General features: G+C 48.9%; 1 protein-coding gene across 5 annotated transcripts in view; it reads left to right on the top strand.

Annotated features, from left to right (window-relative positions):
- Positions 1-11,167: 11,167 nt before the first annotated feature.
- CD276 (CD276 molecule) overlaps positions 11,168-18,675 on the top strand; it is a 30,226-nt gene continuing 22,718 nt past the window's right edge. For 2 of the 5 annotated variants that reach the window (XM_059180435.1, XM_059180430.1), the window contains exon 1: positions 11,355-11,476. The gene's annotated coding sequence lies outside the window, so the exon portion shown is untranslated. The other 3 variants (XM_059180431.1, XM_059180434.1, XM_059180433.1) reach the window with 3 other exon arrangements.

Genomic DNA, 18,675 nt, shown 5'->3' with positions numbered 1-18,675 from the left:
GCTTCTACCAGCACTATATGAGAGTTCTAGTTCCTCTATATCTTCTACAACATTTCATATTATAAAGTGTTGTAGGGATGCCTGGATGGCTCAGTGGGTTAAGCCTCTGCCTTCGGCTCAGGTCATGATCTCAGGGTCCTGGGATCAAGCCCCACATTGGGCTCTCTGCTCAGCAGGGAGCCTGCTTCCCCCTCTCTCTCTGCTGCCTCTCTGCCTACTTGTGATCTCTCTCTTTGTTAAATAAAGAAATTAAAAATCTTTAAAAAAATAAAACATACAGTGTTGTAAATATTTTTCATTTTAGCCGTTATATCAGGGATGTATTTCCTTGCTATCCTTTTACTGGACTGGCACTTAATTGTTGTTTTAATTAGCATTTCTCCAATGACTAATGATTTCAAACACTTTTGTCATAAAGCTAGTGGTCCTTGGTATACCTTCCTTTGTGAAATGTCTGGTTTTTGCCCATTGAAAATAACTGTGTTGTTTGTATTTTTATCATTGAGTCGCAAGAGTTCTTTATATGTTGTGGATACAAGTCCTTCATCAGATATGTGTGTTGTAAATATTTACTCTCAATCTGTAGCTTGCCTATTTGTTTTCTCAATGGTGTTTTCTGATGAACAGAAGTTCTACATTTTGATAAGGTCCCATTTATCAGTCTTTCCTTTTATGGTTTATACTTTCTGGAGCCTCATAGGAAATCTTTGCTTTTTCAGTAGTCACAAAGATATTCTCCTACAGCTTTCAGTAGCTTTATTATTGTAGCCCTTATGTTCCTGTTTATGATCCATCTCAAATCTAGGTTTTTGCATACAGAATAATGTAGGGGTTGAGGTCTTTTAGTTCCCATATGGATACCCAGTTTTTCTAGCACCATTCTAGGGGACATTTTTCTTTCCCTGATGAGTTATTTTGACCTTTTTATCAAAAGTCATCTGACTGTATATCTGTGAGTCTATTTCTGGACTCTGTGTCTGATTCCATCGATTTGACCATCTTTCCACCAACAGCACATCATGTTGGCTACAGTTTGGGGGTTTTCTTTCTTTTTTTTTTTTTTTTCTTCTTTTTTGGTCTGAAAATGTCATTGTTTTGCTTTCATATTTTGAAGGATATTTTTGTTGGAGATAGAATTGTATGTTTGCAGGTTTTTTTCAGCACCTTAAAGTTGTTCCATTTCCTTTTGGTTTTATAGTTTGGGTACAAAATCATCAAATCTTACTGTTGCTGCTTTGAAAGTAATGTGTTTTCATTCTCTGGTTGCTTTTAAGGTTTGCTACTTAGCTTTGGTTTTCAGCTATTTGACTATTAAGTACTTAGATGGAGCTTCCTTTGTATTTATTTTGCTTGGGTTTCAACAAACATCTTGAATCTTTACATTGATATCTCTGATCAGTTTTGGAAAGTTTTTGGTTTTTCTTTTCCAATTTTACTTCTGTTTTATTCTCTCTCTCCTCTCCTCTGAGACTCCAGCTGCACATACATTTAAGCTTTGATTGTGTCCTAACATGTCTCTTGTGCTCTGTCCATTCTTTTTTCTCTGTGGGCTTCAGTTTGGATCATTTATATTGATATTTGAATTCACTAATGCTGTTTGTTGCTCTTAAATCCATCCAGTGAGTTTGTAATTACAGATACTGCATTTTGCAGTTCCATAAAGTCTGTTTGGTATTTTTATAGGTTACGATTCTCTGTTGAAGTTTTCTCTTTAACAATTTTGTCATACTTCACATTTTTCTCTTTGACATATTTGTAATAGTTATTGAAGTGTCTTGTCTGCAAAATAAGATACAATGTCTTATCTGCTAACCACAAAATCTGGGGCATCTGTGGGTCTTCTTCTAATATTGATTTTTTTCTCCTGAGAATGTGTGATCACATTTTCATGCCCTTTCACATGCCTTATAATTATTTATTGTAAGCCAGAGACTGTATATACATGAACTGAGACTGAAGATGATGATATTTTCCCCAGGTAGGGGAAAATATCTTTCTTTATTGGGCAATAAGATAAGGGATCCATCATAACAATATGATTAGAAAATGAACCGCATTGGGGTGGGGTTGTAGTTTTGCTAGTCCCTACCTCCTTGGCCATGAGACACCCTGGGAAATTCATTTATGCCTTTCAGAGGCTTGAAATGAGCTCCTTAGCCTCTCAATCAACACAGCACCAACATTTTGCAAATAACTAAGAGAGCTATATATATGACAAAACCCCCCTTCCTCTAGCAGGACTTTTGTCTCCTAAGCACTGTGAGTCTGTGGGGGAAATCTCACTGTTATTCTGCATCCTCCTCATCTGCCCCCACCTTCCTGTGCCCCTCAAGCACTCAGCAAAGGTTCCATGGGAGAAAGCTGAGTGCCATCATGGATTTCCCATCTCTCATCCTCATTCTTCCAGGGTCCTTCCTTTCAGCCCAAGGAAGGAGTGGCTGCCCAGGCTTTGAATCCTGTCCCTTTCTGCTTTCTTAGAGATCTTTATGTAGAATATATCATACCCCTTCTCTCCCATGCAATTTGTCTTCTTCCTCTCTTGGTACCTTCCCATAAGCACATAAGTTCAGGTCTCGCATATCTTTTTTTTTTTTTTTAAGATTTTATTTATTTATTTGACAGAAAGAGAGAGATCATAAGTAGGCAGAGAGGCAGGCAGAGAGAGGGGGAAACAGGCTCCCCACTGAGCAGAGAGCCCGATGTGGAGCTCGATCCCAGGACCCTGAGATCATAACCTGAGCGGAGGGCAGAGGCTTTAACCCAGTGAGCCACCCAGGCGCCCCAAGGTCTCTCATATCTTGAAGAAAGCATTGCAACCTTTTTTCATCCTTGTGTTCTTGAACTACTGGTCCTTCCATTTACCTGGATGGAACAACTTATTCAACGAACTATAGTTGAACACCTACAATGTGCCAGGCAGAATTCTAGGTGGAATACATCCTGAACAAAAACAAAGCCTTGACTCTTATGGAAATTATATTCTATGGAGGGATACAGAAAATAAACACATAAGCAAGTAATATAGTCAGAAGGTTAATAAATTCTAAGGGGGGGCGGGGAATGAAGCAGAATGAAGGAATTGGAGATGACTGGGGATGGACACTAGGTGAGTATCACTTTATATAGGTTGGTCAGGGAAGCCTTCCACAATAAGGTAACATCTGAACAGAGACCTAAAAAAAGTAAGAGAATGAGCTGTATGGACACCTTGAGGAAGAGTGTCCTAGTCAAGGGGAATAGCACATGCAGAGGTCCTGAAGTAAATGGGCCTGGTGTACTCAAAGAACAAGGAAGGGAGCACGAAGAGGAAGGAAGGAGAAGAGTGGCAGATGAGATCATAGAAATAGCAAGGGTCCAGGTCATACAGGGCTTTGTAAGCCAATTTAAGGACTCGTTTTTACCTTGGAGAAATCTGGAAAGTTTGAAAGTTTGGAAAGAAATCTGAAAGTTTGCTTATATGTAAAAGGATCACTCTAGCTGTTGTGTAGACAATAAACTATAGACGGAAAAGGAAGCAAAGAGACAGACTAGGATGCTATTGAAATACGGGAATGTGACAAAGATGGCTTGGACCCGTGGAGGTGGGACAAGGTCATCTGGTTCTGAATATATTTTGAAAGTAGTTATAGTAGGATTGCCAATGTAGGGTTTGCAAGAAAGAGGAAAGTCAAGGATGACTGCCAGGTTTTTGGCCCCAGCAATTGAAGAATAGAGTTGTCATTACCTGAGATGAAAAGGCTGTAGGAGAAAAGGGTTTTTTTTTCTGGTTTTATTTCCATAATGGGGGGTGGAAGTTATAAGTTCGATTGGAGACAAGTGGAGATGCTGAGTAGGTAGTCAGATATACAGAATTCAGGGACACATTCCAAGCTGGAGATTTAAATTTGAGAGTTGTCAACACACAGATAATATTTAAAGCCATTGGAGGATGAGATGACCAAGGGAGTGGGCACTGAGCCAGAAGAAAAGAGTTCTGAATACTCAGTCCTGTTGTTCCCCAATATGAAGGGGTTGGCCAGAAGAGAAGGACCAGCCAGGGAGATTAGAAGGAGCAACCAGTGAAGGGAGAAGAAAAGAAAAAGAGGGGAACGTTCTAGAAGTTGAAAGTGTTTCAAGAAAGAAGCAGAAGGTATCAGGAGAGAGTGAAAGGATTCATGACGCAAGAGAAAGAAAGTGACTGGTGATGTCCTCAAGGAGAGGAGAGTATGCAAGAGGGGGGGCGGCCTCCATAGGAGCACCCCATCTCACCCACAGCATCAGGGGCAGGCAGAGCACGTGGGCCACTTGCTCTTTCTCCCCTTACAGCTCTGCTCTTCTGCCACCACCACCTGACCCCTTTCTGGTCTCAGACCCACGAGGGGCTCCACCGGGATAATCAGATCAGAGTCTTCCCAACTCCTGGAATGTCTTAGACAAGTGCCAGACCCAGGCAGGACTCTGATGCTATTCACTTATAAAATTTTTCCCATTCTTCGAGGTCATCTAGAAGCTCATCTCCTCTGGGCACCCTTCCTAAACCTCCACAGCCCCAGCCCACAGTGCTTTCTCCTTCCCTGCCCTCCCACTTCCTCCTCCAACCCTGAGACTGGCATTAAAGGGCATCACCCTTGGAGAGCCAGGTTGGAGTGAGGACCGAGGCCCTCTCCAGCTGCATTTTGACACATCACCAGGAGGGGGCTCAGGGTAGCAAGTGCATCTGTCAACCACAGTAGGGACAACTTGCAAAAGGGTCGGGAGGTTGGAGGCAATCTGTTAGTTCCTTCCCAACTTAGCCTGTGCTAGCCTGCTTCATTAGTCCTGCCTCCTTCAGGGCCCCAGGGGGAAATCCTTCAGGTGCTCTCTGGAAGAAACAGTCGCTGACTCAGTAGGTCCTTGGAGACATAGGGCAGGACTCTTTCAGAAGTAAAGGAGGCAGCTCCTTTTCCAGAACAGCTAAACCATTCTCCTCCTCCCATGCGCCATCCTTGGCAGGGCTGGGGAGAGAGCCCTGATGTCCTAGTTTCCAGCCCACTGTCCCGTCTACACCTCCCGTCACTCCCTCTGTTCTGGGTTGAGGCATTCACTCCAGAGTTCAAAATTTCTGCCAGCTACAATATTAGGAGGTATAGGGGTGGGGGAGGGGAACCTGGCTGAGGAACCTGAGGAGATCAAGCTGGGGGTCTGCCCTGAGGAACTCTTGAAATTACTTGGGACTAGCAGAGAACACTGGGCAGCACATGTCAAAACCAACCACAGTTGAAGTTGGCCCGTGTTTCTTGAAAGAGACGGGAAGTAAGCCGATTTGTTCAGTTTGAGAGGCCAACATCTGGTCGACTCCCTGTCCCTGAGGGGAGGGAACTGAGCTGTGTGAATATTTACGGACGTGTGGAGGGTGTGAAGATTGATGAAGTGGGAGGACATTTTGACAGCAATACCGACTCCAACAGAATGGAACAGGGGATTTCTAGGGTGAGTGGAAACACCCCAGGGGTGGCTGGGATCATTCCTCAGAGGTGGCCATGCCTCCCTGAGTGGATAAAGTCTGACGCTGCTCAAGGCCCTGGTTGGAAACCCAAGGCCCATCACGGGTTTGTCTGTGGGGGTGTCGGGTTTCCTCGGAAAGCCTGGTTGTAGAGATTTCTTTAGAAGTTGTATTTGCGATGATCTCATCATGGGAAACGAGGAAAGAAGAAGAGATGCCAAATATGTTATTGTGCTGAAAATCCTGTTTTAAGAAAACAATTGCAAGATTGTATTCATTAGCAACTGCTAACCACAAAAGTGGAAAAAACAGTTATGCCAATAAGAAATAATCCCCACGTCGGACAGAGTGCGTGTCCTTGGGGATGGAGCCAGTGGGGAGAGAGCCCACTTCTGGTGACAGAAGCAGGGTGGGAGGGAAACGATTAGAGGGCTGACCGGACGCTGGAGCTCGTATAGCCTGCCTACCTCAGACTGGGTTTCTCTCCAGGGTCAGTGACCTGAGGGGTCACCGATCCACACACAAGGCATGGTCCGGGAGGGACAACTTCCATCACACCCCGCATGTCTCCACATGAGAGGCAGAGTGGGCTGAGGGAATCCAGCAAGAGAAAGGGCCTGGGATTGGCCTTCAGTCATCCCGCCTCGGAAATGAGGATTTGGCCAGGGTGCTTGAGTTGGTTAAGTGTCTGAATCTTGGTTTCGGCTCAGGTCATGATCTCAGTGTCATGAGATCGAGGTGTGTTTTAGGCTCTACACAGGGCCTGGAGCCTGCTTAAGATCCTCTCTCCCTTGGGGCGCCTGGGTGGGTCAGTCAGTTGGTTAAGCGTCTGCCTTCTGCTCAGGTTGTGATCTCAGGTCCTGGGGTGCAGCCTGGCATCAGGGTTCCCACTGAGCCAGGAATCCGCTTGTCCCTCTGCCCCTCCCTCCACTCATATGCTCATTTGTTCTCAAATAAATAAATAGAATCTTAAAAAAAAAAAAATAAGACTCTCTCTCTCCCATTCCCTCTGCCCCCCACCTCCTGCTTGCATGCTTTCTCTCTTGCTCTCTCAAGAAAAAAACAAAACAAAACAAAAAAAACTGGCAGGTGAATAATAAACCATTCTCACTACTGGGACAGCTTAGCTTTCCCTTGTGCCGGCGCCAGGGCTGGAACCATGGTCGGATGTCCTGAAGATGTCCAAGCACGTACCTCAAGCCCAGCTAAAACCACATGACCATCACGTGTCCCCGTAACTCAAAAAGCAATACTAGGATTTGAGATTTAGCACCTGGATTGAGACTAGGATTTCTGGATTTCAAATGGTTTATCCACTGTCTTCCCTAGGAAGGTCTCCTCTGCTGGCTTCTCCTGAGGGGCCCCTTTGTTCTCCAAGCCTGGGGCTCTTGGTCTTATCCCTCTCTCTGGAACCCTTAACTTGTTCTGTTCTGTGCTCTTTTCTCTGAGCCTGTCATAGGCCAAACCTAGGAGCAGGACCAGGGCAAGGGGACATAAATGAGGCCTCTGTGATGCAATACTGAAGGAGGCCCTCATTCTCGGGGTTGTGCAAGTGCTGGTAACTGGGTTATTAGCACGTGACTAGAAGTCATCAGAAAAAAAAAAAAAAAAAGCCCAGAAAAACCAAACCAACTCCCAGTATGAGGGAAAAACGTCTCCTGGCACCACAGTGCTCTTTTACTTTTGTTGTTTTCTTTCTTAACTCCATCCCGGCCCTCCGGTTTGGAGAACCACCATGCCCCTCCAGCAGAAGGACAGATTCCAAGATGGCTTCCTGGTATCCCGAGCGCCGGAAGCGTGGGCTGGAGAAGGAAGAGGAGAGCAGCAGGAGGAGGGTGCAAGCTACCACCCGGGACAGGGGACGACAGACGCTGGAGAGGGTGGCCAGGGAAGAAGAGGGGACAGTGGGCCAGATGGGGACAGCTGGCCATACAAGCCTTGTTAGAAGGCTTGTCTTCTTGTTAGAAGACGTTTTGTTATTTTTCAGTGTATGTGTTGGATGGGGTGGGGGTGTTAAGATGTTCTTGTTGGATCAGTTCTGCTCTTTTTTCCAGGCTGCTCCTGCTCTTTTGCCTGCCAGAAGCTTCCAGCTGGAAGTATTTGGATCTAGACACCTGAAGTCTAACACTCAAGGGTCAGGAATAAGAAAGCAGAAAGCAGGAACGTGCCCTGGTCACTATGCTCTATATTCAACTCTACCCTGGATCCGGTTATTTCAGGGAAACTTGGTTGCCTTAGACAGTCTGGGCTGGCTGACCAGCCCCAAATGGCAGCCTTCTGCACTCTAATTGAGTGGGTGGGGCTGGGTGGGGTGGTGGCCTTTGCGAAAACATCCAGGACTGAAACTGTAGTTTCAGACCTGAAAGTGCAAACAAGTTTGGAGGTAAAGTGCAGCCTGTGTAAGGGGAGGCCAAGGTCAAGATTCTGGTGTCACAGGGAACTTGGAAAAAATGCCGCAAGGGGGCCTTTGGCCCCCAGCACAGCCAATACTTGATTTTTCTTTCTTAGGGAAGTGAAGAGTTCTGGGTATTGTTCTTAGGTGAGGCCTGCCAACGTCTTGGAGCTGCTTTCTGAAAGATGGGCTGCTTAGCTGCTCTAAGGAGCCCAACCTCACACCCCCGCACTCACCTTAAAGCTAGGTTAAGGAATTCAGTTTGCTTGATTTAAGGGTATTCAAATAGATGAGGAAAATACTTGTCCTTTTGTATGTTAAGGAGGCTAAAGAAAGATGTCTTTGAATTTTATCGGCATCTCAGAGATTCTGTTCCAGGAAAAGTAATAGGAGGGTCAGCATATGGCCTCCCTTTGCTGGAATGATGGTCTGATGCTATCGCGTCTGATATTACAGCGAGCCTGGGGAGGATGAGACTCTCAAGGGTCACTGTTCAATCTCTCATCAATCCTGAATGAGCAATGGCAGTTCTGGGGGTGAGGCCAAGGGCTGGAAGCAATCCTGGGTCCTGGAGGCAGCTGCATGATGCCTTTGGAACCAGACTGCTTCTGACTTTCTCCTCAGCGACCCTTAGCTTTTGTCCCCAGAGCTGCAGGATGACTGCTGTACAACCGGTTGTGTGTCTGCACTTCTGGCACAAAGAAAAAGAAGAGCAAAAGGTGAAGGCACATGCCAGCTAGGCCCGCTCCTTATTGTTACTCTAAAAAATGTTTAATTGTGATAAAATATAGACACGATAGAATTTACCATCTTAGCCATTTCTAAGGGCACAGTTCAGTAGCGTTCCGTACATTCAGACTGTTGTGTAACCCATCTCCAGAACTCTCCCCATCTCATGAAACAAACTCCATATCCACTTAACAGCAACCCCCACCCCATCCCCTCCTCCTCCAGGTCCTGGCAACCACACTTCTCCTCTCTGTCGCTAGGAATTTGACTGCTCTGGGGACCTTCTGTAAATGGAATCATACAGTACTTGTCTTTTTGGGACTGGCTTAGTTCACTTAGCATCATGTCCTTGAGATTCATCCATGGCATACCATGTGTCAGAATTTCCTTACTTTTTAAGGCTGAATAATTTTCCATTATATGTATTACATTTTATTTATCCATTCATCTACGGATGGCCACTTGGGTTTTTTCTACTTTTCGGTCATTGCGAACAAAGCTGCTATGGACGTGGGCATACAAACATCTCTTTGAGACTGTGCTTTCAGTCTCTTGGGTTTATTCTCAGAAGTGGGACTGTTGGATCCCATAGTGATTCTATTTTTAATTTTTTGAGGAACCACCATGCTGTCTTCCTTTGCATAAGCCCATTCCTTTAACAAGTTTTTTTCAAAGCCCCAACCTGAGAGTTTCACTTCCATCTCATTGGCCACAGTGGATCACGTGATCACTTCTAGCTGCAAGGGAGCCTGGGAAATGATGTATTTTTGACTAGGCCTAGAAAAACACCCTCTGCGATGTGGAGATTCCTGTATATTAGGGAGGGTCACTCCAGCTGTTTGTGTTCAAGGCAGGTGTTTGAGTCTCAGCTGAGCCCATATCAGACACTCTATCTATTCCCTGCCCTAGCTGTTTATCCTTTCGGGGGGATCAGCACCCTCTCAAGCCACTGCTTCCAGAAATGTGAGGCAATACTCACTTTCTTTCCTCCTGACCTGTTCTCTTAAGCAATTATGAAAAAATATCTCTCCCCACACACACCCATATAAACTGTCCTGTGCTATTCCTTCCTTGTCCATCATGGCTGAGTCAAGCGTCTGCTTCCACACTCTAAGTCCTCTGGGATACGACCTGTGTCACCACTGCAGGGCACAAGGTACAGGATTGACTCTTGGTGGAGGAAAGGAGACTCCATTCTTCTAGATTAGTTCTATGCCACCTCCAGGGTCCTGCTGGAGGGATCCTGGCTCTCTCAGCCTAAGGACACCTCTTCCTCAGATATTTCTCCCCAGGTTGTGGGGCCTGGTGGGGGCTGCTCATCCTGCGATCTATGAAGTCAGGCCCAGCCTGGAACAGGACCTGATAGGGCAGGGGGAGCAGTGTGCATTGGTGGAGAAGCTCATGACCTCCAAGCCAGATGGTTGTGCCTTGAACCCCTGTTCTCTGCTCCCATCCCTAGAAGCAGTTACATAGACATAGCCGCTATCAAACTTAAATTCAGAAACACATGTGCACATAGATTCAAATACAGAGTTGCTCACACAAACGTCCGTACCCATGTGCCACACACACACACACACACATACACAAAAGCAGGCACAGAATTAAATTTGCATTCGGCACTTAAATTCAAGGGGGCAAATCTTGTTCCTCCAATTACTACTTTTATCCTTTAGTAATTTATTAATCTATGTCTCAATTTTTTTAATTTGTCAAATGAGGATAATCATGGCATTCCAGTCACTGAGTTGTGAATATTAAATGAGATAAAATACTAGAGAACTTACGAGTGGTTACACCTTCCAGAGATGCGCATGCATTCATTCTATTTCCTGAGCCCCCTCCTCCTTCTCTGTTGCCACTTGGTGGTGAGCCTGGCAAAAGCACGGGGTTCGAATCCTTCTATCCATCCTCAGGTTTCTCACCTGTAAAACGGAGCTAATATTATCTCTCTGGTGGGACTGTAGTGAGCCTCTAAAGGGGTCCCAGCAGGGAAAGCTCCGAGTCTAGATCCTGGCCCCCAGAAACCTTGCTACACTTGAGCTGTTCCTGTCTGTAACTGATGAAGAACAGGTCAGAGAGCAGATGCAGGGACGGGATGTGCAAAGGTAAGCGCCTAACGCCACCCCCCCCGCCCCGCCCCCAATCTCCTCCCAGGCTGGAGCTGGGGTCTCTAAGGACAGAGCCCAGACACGGGGATCAGAGCTGCTCCCCCTGTTGGAGCCTGGCCCGGGGTTGGGTGCAGGGCTGGTCGGGTGGCCGTGGGTGGGAGGAAAAGAGGAAAACCAGCTCAGTGGAAATTACCCTGCGGTTGGCTTAGGCGCCCACGACACTGTATTTATAGAGAGCTCCCTGCAGCTCTTAATTCCTCGCAGTCCACTTAACCCTTTCCAGGCCGCGGTACCAGCCCCGGGCGGAGGGAGAACACAGTACTGGGGTCGGCTCGAGGGATCCGGGATTGGAGATCCGGCTCTGCCGCCACCCGCCTGGAGGGTGGGGTGGTCAGCGGGCAGTCACCTGTCTGTCCCCTCTCGCAGAATATAAACGTCGGATCTTGAGAGTGTGGGAACGGGGAGGGGGAGGGGCACGGGCAGACCAGCGCCCCCTGGCCCGAGTCCAGAATCTGGTCTGGGGTCAGGGGCGGGGTCCGGGCCGATGCCCTGCCCAGCGGGCGGGCTCAGGCCTCTGCCCGGGACTGCCGCCGCGGGGCCAATCCCGCCTCTGGGGCGCACCGGGGCTGCCCTTCCGGGCCCGCGGCTTCCTCCAGCCCGCCCCGCCCCTCCCCTCGGCCTCTCCGGGCCGTCCCCGACCCCCACTCGGGCCCGGCCTCGCGGCGGCGGCGGCTAGACAGCGCTCCGCCGCGTCCCCGCGTCCCGAGAGCCGGCCGCGGCGCGGTGAGTGCTTGCGTGGCGCGGGCCCGCGAGGGTGGGGGCGGCCTTTGTCTTCGGCCGAGCGGTGCCTGGCAGCCGGACCGCGTGCTGTGCCCTCCCTCTCAGGGCGCCCGCGCCCGGCCCACTCCCCGGGTCCGCGGCGCAGCTGGGCTCTGGGCCCCCAGGCAGCGGGGGCCGCCACAATCCAACCCCGCCCTAAGCTTGTCGCCGAGGAGGCTGGGGCACAGTGGGACCTGCCCTCGCCCGGGAGGTCCTGGAGAAGGCTGGTGGGTGCTTGTGATTCCCCGGGCCCTGGGCGTGCAGGGGCGTGGGGGCAGATCTGTCACTGTGTTGGTGATTCTGGAAAGCTCAAAGAAGCCAGCTGGGGTTAGCGGGGAAGCAGGGTCTTCCGGGCCCTCCAGAGGGCCCTGCAGAGGAAAACACCCTGAGTCCCAGCTCCGAGGAGGGAGAGCTGCGGAGGAAGGTTGGGCAAGGGGGCCCACTCTTCTTGGGCCTAAAGGGAGGACTTACGGGGGCAGCAGCGGGCGGGAGGGGGACAGATTCTGAAAAGAACAGGTAGGGAAAGCTGACCTGGGGGAAGGGGTGAATAGGTGTTGGGGGTGAGGCGCGAACACGAGGGAGCAGGATGGGGCAATTTGGGCTCTGAACTTCTCCAAGAGATGGCGGGGGAGATAGGACAGAGAGGAGGTAGGAAACTTGGTGTCCCAAAGGTGGGGCCCCAGGATGGGGGACACACTGGGGGGGGGGGGGTTGAACCTCAGTGTCCCAAGGCCCTCAGAATGCTGTTTAACCAGGGAGTTGGCAGGTTTGGTGGCCTAAGGCAGCAAACTGCCAGAAAAGGGGATTTATTTCTAAGCCAGACCTGCCCTAATGAGAAATGCGTGACAGATGACTCAGAAATGGATGGATCTATCACTGGGGGAAAACCTTAGGCAAATGGTAGTGCAGGAGCGATGGGGGAAGAGGGGAAGGGTTTGCTTGATCTAATTGAGAAAAACAATTTGCCTTCAAACTGGATGTGGGTAGTTGTAAATGAGTCAATTTCATCATTCAGTTAAGGCCCAGGTCCTTTTCTTACATGCATATCTTTAGCTGTTGGCCTCTGTATTAGAAAGTAATGAAGCTATTCTGTCTTTAAGAGAGGTCTGCATTTAGTCCAGTCTCCTCTCATTCCCTCTGGCCGCTCAGAAATGCCTAGGAAATCTGATGCTGTGCAGCCTTCCCTGCAGTTTGAGGGCCTGTACATAGGTGGGACGCTTTTGGAAGCTGGGAAAAATTGAAGTCTAAACTTGAAATTGAAGCTGAAACTTGTCTGATGGGTTGGGCCCATCTGAGTGGTGGGGCGGGGTGGAGGGCTCTGGGGCTGCAGGGTGTGAGCCATGGCTCATAGTTCCAGCTCATTGGGAATGGGAATATTTGGGGTGAGTACATTCCCTGATATCTAGAGTTCCTGAGCCTTAGCACTAACACTTATTTTAACTATCAAGCATGGAAATCTTTCTCTGCCGTATTACGTACATCAGGACACTCCTGACGTCACTGAAATTTTTCTTCGTGATTTCGGGTCAGTGGTGTGAATGTCAGAGGGGACTCTTGTGGAAGTGAGCTTTGCACTAAGTGGCTTCAGCCACACTTTTACTGATCACTTGACTGTTGTTTGGAGGTTTTTTTCCTCTCTTCAATGACATCGCTGATGGTTTCTCCTGCTTGCCTTCAGTGAGCTTTCCAATTTACTCCAGACTCGTGGGCTGCAAGAAATCAGACCATCCAGCTTGTAAGAGGGGAGAAGCGTGTGTTAATGCAAGGCTGAGATGGGAAGGGGTGCTGGGATTTGTGGAGCTGGCGTTCCTTCCTGTCCCTGGCCCTCTGCAGCTCTGACCAGTCACCTGATGGAAGCAGACCAGCTGCATGTCTGAGATGCTCAGATGCCTGACGGGGGGCGGGGTGCTTGAACATTTGTGGAAAGGACATTTATAGAAGCATCGTCTCTTCTGAGGAGGTGGTGTCCTTCCTCTTGTGAGGATGACTTCTGAGCCTTCCTGGGGGAACTCCTCAGTCCTTAATCTGTAGCCCTGTCTTGTCTGGAGCCATAAATCTTGATTCTTTGGAGCAGGATTTGGCCTTGACCATGAGCTAAGCAGTACTGCTTGGGGTCAGATTGGCAGGATGGCTGTAGACCTGTGAGTTGGGATTCCACCGCATCTAAGGACACTTCTGGAAAGTGTTGTAGAACACGTCTCTGGCCTGCTGCTGGCTGGTTCTTGGTTGGACATGTGGGGTTTGAGTGTGAAGAAAAATGGTCCAAATACAAACAGCCTCTAAGATTATGACCACATGGGCCTGAGGCTGTGGACTTGAGTCATGGGGTCAGAGGAGGAGGAAGGGCAGGCGGAATGATGTCACTGCCCATGAGCTTATCCTCTGAGTGGGTGGCCGCTTCTCATTGCTGTCCTCTTTCCAGACCCCAGGGCAGGAGTGCCGGGTGGCGGCATTGGGGGGCGGGGTTGGGCAGTAGCTGCAGGGGAAGGCATAGCCTGGGCCTGTGGGAAGTAGGAGGGTGGGAACTGATTGATGTGATCTGTGAGAAATTTCCTTTGGTCTCAGATACATCAAACGTCTGGACCAAGGCCTCATGTGTTTTTCTGCAACCCCGGCTGCCACAGCCCAGTTTTGCCACCCCTGCAGTATGAGGTTCCAGCTAGGAACACGGAGGTTCCAGGTTGGAGGTGGGGTTGTGCTGGATGCTTCACAAGCATCACCTCGTTTAATCATGTCAGTTCTCCAAAGTCGAGCGTCATTAGGTCCGTGGTAGAGATGGGGAAGCCAGAGCCCGGAAAGGGGAAGGAAGTCACGTGCCCAAAGACACACAGCTGGCACATGCTGGACCTGGGCTGCTGTCCGTCCCCAGAACAGGGAGAGATCTCGTTTGGAGAGCTGGGGAGAGGGCAGGCCTGACCTGGGTATCCCAGTCCGAGCATCGGTGGGAGCGCTTGCTTTTCCAGAAGCACCCTTTTTCCTTCTGCACCCTTGTGCCTCCGGAGGCCCTTCTCAACCCTCCAGGTCTGAGTTGTGCTCCCAGCCAGCTGCCCCCACTCTGTCATTCTCTTTGTGGTCCAGAGAATGGATGCCTCCTCTACACCCCTAATTCCTTTGGGCATTTGGCCTTCCTGAGGCATTTGGAGAGTATCAGAGGGAAACCTGCTAGGAGTGGGGAATGAGAAGCATTTTTTATTGGGAGCCCTGGAGTAGGAAAAGATAGTACCTCTGAAAAGCAGGGCTCCCAGGTCACCCTAAAGTCAACATGGGCTCCCCGGAACCGGGGCTTCCCGGGGGAGATACTGGAATGTGCACTGGGGGTGGGGGGACCTAGATGTATATAGCCTGACAGAGGAGCTCTTGGCTGGGGGCGGGGGTGCCCAGGTGGCCTTGTCCGCATGACTATGGCAATAATAACAGCAGGAATAATTTGTTACTGCTGCTTGTGGGTGCTAGGTGCTTTCCTAAGTCCTTTCTGCATATGGTCTTATTCTTATAGCAGCCCTCGTGGAATAGGGGTTGTTACTCCTGCTTTAGAAATGAGGAATCAAGTCTCAAAGAGGTTAAATCATTTATATTTGGTCATGTGTCTAAAAAAACTTTTGAGGCAGAATTTGAACCCAGGGCTGCCTGCTCCAGAGCCCAAGCTGTACCCTGGGGCTGGCAAGGTGGCTTAATGATTCCATTTAACAACACAAAAGGCCTAAAAAGCAAGGTCCACAGGGGGCTATTTCCAGCTGTCCTGTAATCTCCCTAAGAGAGTAATTTGAAGTCCTTATTTTATAAATGAGCAAACTGAGGGTCAGAGAGGATGTTTGTCCAAAGTCCCATGACTAGGAAGTAGCAGAGTCTAGATTTGAAACTGTGTCTTCTACACCAAAGTCATCTCCTTAAACACCAGGGCTCACTTTTCCCATGAAGGCTCTTGTGAGGACAACAGCCCAGCATGTGATCATAGAGCACAGGATGGTGGTGGGACCTTAGAGAGTTGAGGAGACAAAGACCCAGAGAGGCAATGGGAGCCAAGGGAGCCTAGGAAGTGAGTGATGGAGCCTGGTCTGAAATCTTTAAAAATCTCCCAAGTTGCTGTTTTCCTTTACGTATTAATGAAAGAATTAGACACTCATGGTGAAAGTCACAGAAATATATCAACTAAGAAGTAGGAGTAGATGCTTGCCCTTGTTCCCACGTTCCAGGGTTGGGTTCACTGTCACACTTCCAGACCCCTTTCCCATATACAAACATCCATCTCTCTCTAAACACATGGTCACTTTCATTCATTCACCATGTGCGGGGTCTTCGCTGGAATCAAGGGTACAATAGTCAATGGAGCAGACACTGTTCCTTGTCAGGGAGGGTCCAGTATGACACGAGGAAAAGGAAACTGTGCAATGAGTAACAGGGACTCCCCTAGGGTGGCCGATCGCTTCCTGACTTTTCTGCCAAGGTGGCTCTCGGGATAAAGTGGTGTTACGCATGTCATCCGGGAGGAAGGAACTGTGTTTGCAAAAACCCAGGAGAAGAGGATCCACTGTTGTAGGACTCAGAAGAGGCGAGTGTGGGGGAAGGACAAATGGGAGGAGGTGAGGCTGGGGAGGTGAGCAAGGCCAGAGCAGGTAGGGCTCTGTGGGCCCTGGAGGAGCTGATGACATCTTGGAAGTGATGGCCTGATGCAGTTTATGTTTTTATAGCAGTTATTCTGGTTGCTGTGTGGAGTCAAGACTGGGGTATAGAACTGGGTGAGGAGACAGAGGGAAAGTCGAGAGACCAGTGAAGAAGCTTTTGTAGTCAGCCAGGCAAGAGACGACAAGGACTTGGCAAAGCAGTGAGAGCAGCACAGGTGGAGACAAACAGAGGGTGAAGCCGTATCAGGCACCGGCAAACTTTTTCTGCAAAGGGCCAGAAGTAAATATTTCAGGTTTTGCACGGATTACAAGTGCACGGTTCCGCTGTCATCTGCAGAAGCAGCCGCAGACAATACGTAAATGAAATGTGGCTACATTCCAACCAAACTTTATTTACGGACACTGGGATTTGACTTTCGTGCAATTCCTGTGTCTCATGAAATACTCTTTTGATTTCCAACCGTTTAGAAAAGTAAACCCTTTCTTAATGGGTGTGCTGAACTAAAGCAGGCAACAGGCTGGTTTTGGGGCTTGGCTGTCGATGTAGTTTGGGGTCAGGAATGGTTGTTCTTGGTGACGGACTGTAGAGGCAAGAGAAACTCGGGTTTCTGGCTTGAGCAGAGGGTGGAGAGTAGTGCCTTTCCTGAGCGGGAAGAGCTGAAGAGGAACAGGTTGGAGGGGAGATCCAGAGTTTGAAGAGGGAGATGCCTGTGAGTCACCGGCGAAGAGATGTTTAGGGGACAGTTGGAGCTCAGATGAGAGGTGTGGGCTTGGGGAAGAAAATCTAGGAGTTGCCAGCATATAGACGATATTTAAAGCCATAGGAGTGGGTGAAATCATCTAGGGGAAAATAATAGAGAGACTTGAGGAGAAGGTCTAGGAGCCAACCCCGAGGGGTTCGGTGGTGGAGGAGGAAGGCTGGGCGCTGAAATACAGGTGATGCTGAGATGGAGAGAGAGGTAGGGGACCAGACCTGCAGCCATGGGGCCATATGTTAATACAGAAATGAGGTCATACAGTTGACAGTATGCTTGACTGACGTGACACATGTCATGGACTTATTTCTGTATCAGTATACATTCTTTTAAAAAGCTGTGCACTACTCCAGTACGCAGAGGCGCCGTCATTAATGTACCAGTTCCCAACTGGTTCCCATTTTTGCTGCTAGCTGGGTGTCTTTGAGAGTGGAGCTGGTGTGTCCCTAAACCAGTTCCTATGAACTACAGCCCATGGGCCAAACCTTCTGCTGCTTATTTTTTGTATAGCCCACAGCTAAGAATGGTTTTTACATTTGTCATGGTTGAAAAAAAAAATCATGTGATTCATGAAAATTACATGCAATTCAAATCCGAGTGTCCATAAATAAAGTTGTGTTGGAACACGGCTCTGCTCATTCATTTATGCATTGTCTATGACTGCTTCCCTGCTACAATGGCAGGGTTGAGTAGCTGTGACAGATATCAGATGGCCTGGAAAGTCTAAAATATTTACTATCTGGACCTTTACAGAAAGAGTCTTTTCCACTCATGCCAACAGAACAGCCCTGGGAAGCCCGGCTGGGTGTGGTTTGGCTCATCGGCCCATTCTGGAGCCAGTCACTGAGGGTTCTCCAGTGAGTCAGGTCCAGTCACTTGCTGAGGCCCAAGGGTAGGGGTCAGTCACACCAGCATCACAGGGACTGGGTTCCCTGCAGAACCGGGGAGCCCTGTTATTAGAAGGAATCGGTATAGAAGGAGAGAGGCGCTCTAGAACAAAGGTCGTGGAAGAAAGTTGCTAAGAGCCTCAAGACTGACTGCTGAAGACAGAGAGGGTCCGCTTAGCATCTGTTGTGTTTCCTTCTCAAAGAAAGAAGTTGCAGAGGCTGTTAAGAAGGAACTGAAGTTCAGGCCAGGTAGGGAGGTGATGATCTGGTGGATTCCATGGCTTTGTCTTCTGGCCCCTTTGATTGTCCTGGTGCAGAGTGAACTTGGAGATAAGATGTCTGGAAGCTGTTTGGGGTATTTCAGGAAAACCGGGGTAGATGGTAAGGGTGGGGGCCGTAGCCCTCCACGGTTTCCCACTATGTACAGAATCCATCCTTAGGCAACCCCTGACCACCACCTGTGCCCCATCTCCCGAAAGCCACTCCCCAGAGTCCCTCTCTTCTCAGAGGATGCTGTGGGGGCTCACTCCTCCAGGGAACTGCTTGACCCTCCATGCCCATAATACTTCATCATGTTTGGCGTATGAGTGGCTAGATGAATGCTGGAAGACTTGAGATGGGCAAATAACCGGTTTTACAGGGAAAATGGCAAATTTGGGGAGCGACAGATTGGGGATTGTGTCCTTAACCCCTGACAAAATCCTGGAACCAGTTATTAGTGGAGCACTTGAAGAAGAGTCTATTTTCTTCAGAGGAGCCTTTTTTTTTTTTTTCCTGGTTCCTCCCCATTTGACCGGCCCTCCACCAGAAGTGGGGATAAGTCCTGTGATGCGCAGTTGGGTGGCAGCACGAAGGGGGAGATTCCTAATCCCAAGGCCCTGAACAGTGGGTGGGCATTG

This window comes from Mustela lutreola, chromosome 7, assembly GCF_030435805.1.
Source record: "Mustela lutreola isolate mMusLut2 chromosome 7, mMusLut2.pri, whole genome shotgun sequence".
Classification (NCBI taxonomy): domain Eukaryota; kingdom Metazoa; phylum Chordata; class Mammalia; order Carnivora; family Mustelidae; genus Mustela; species Mustela lutreola.
Note: the sequence above shows the minus strand (reverse complement) of the source record. Positions and strands in the feature narration are given on the sequence as shown.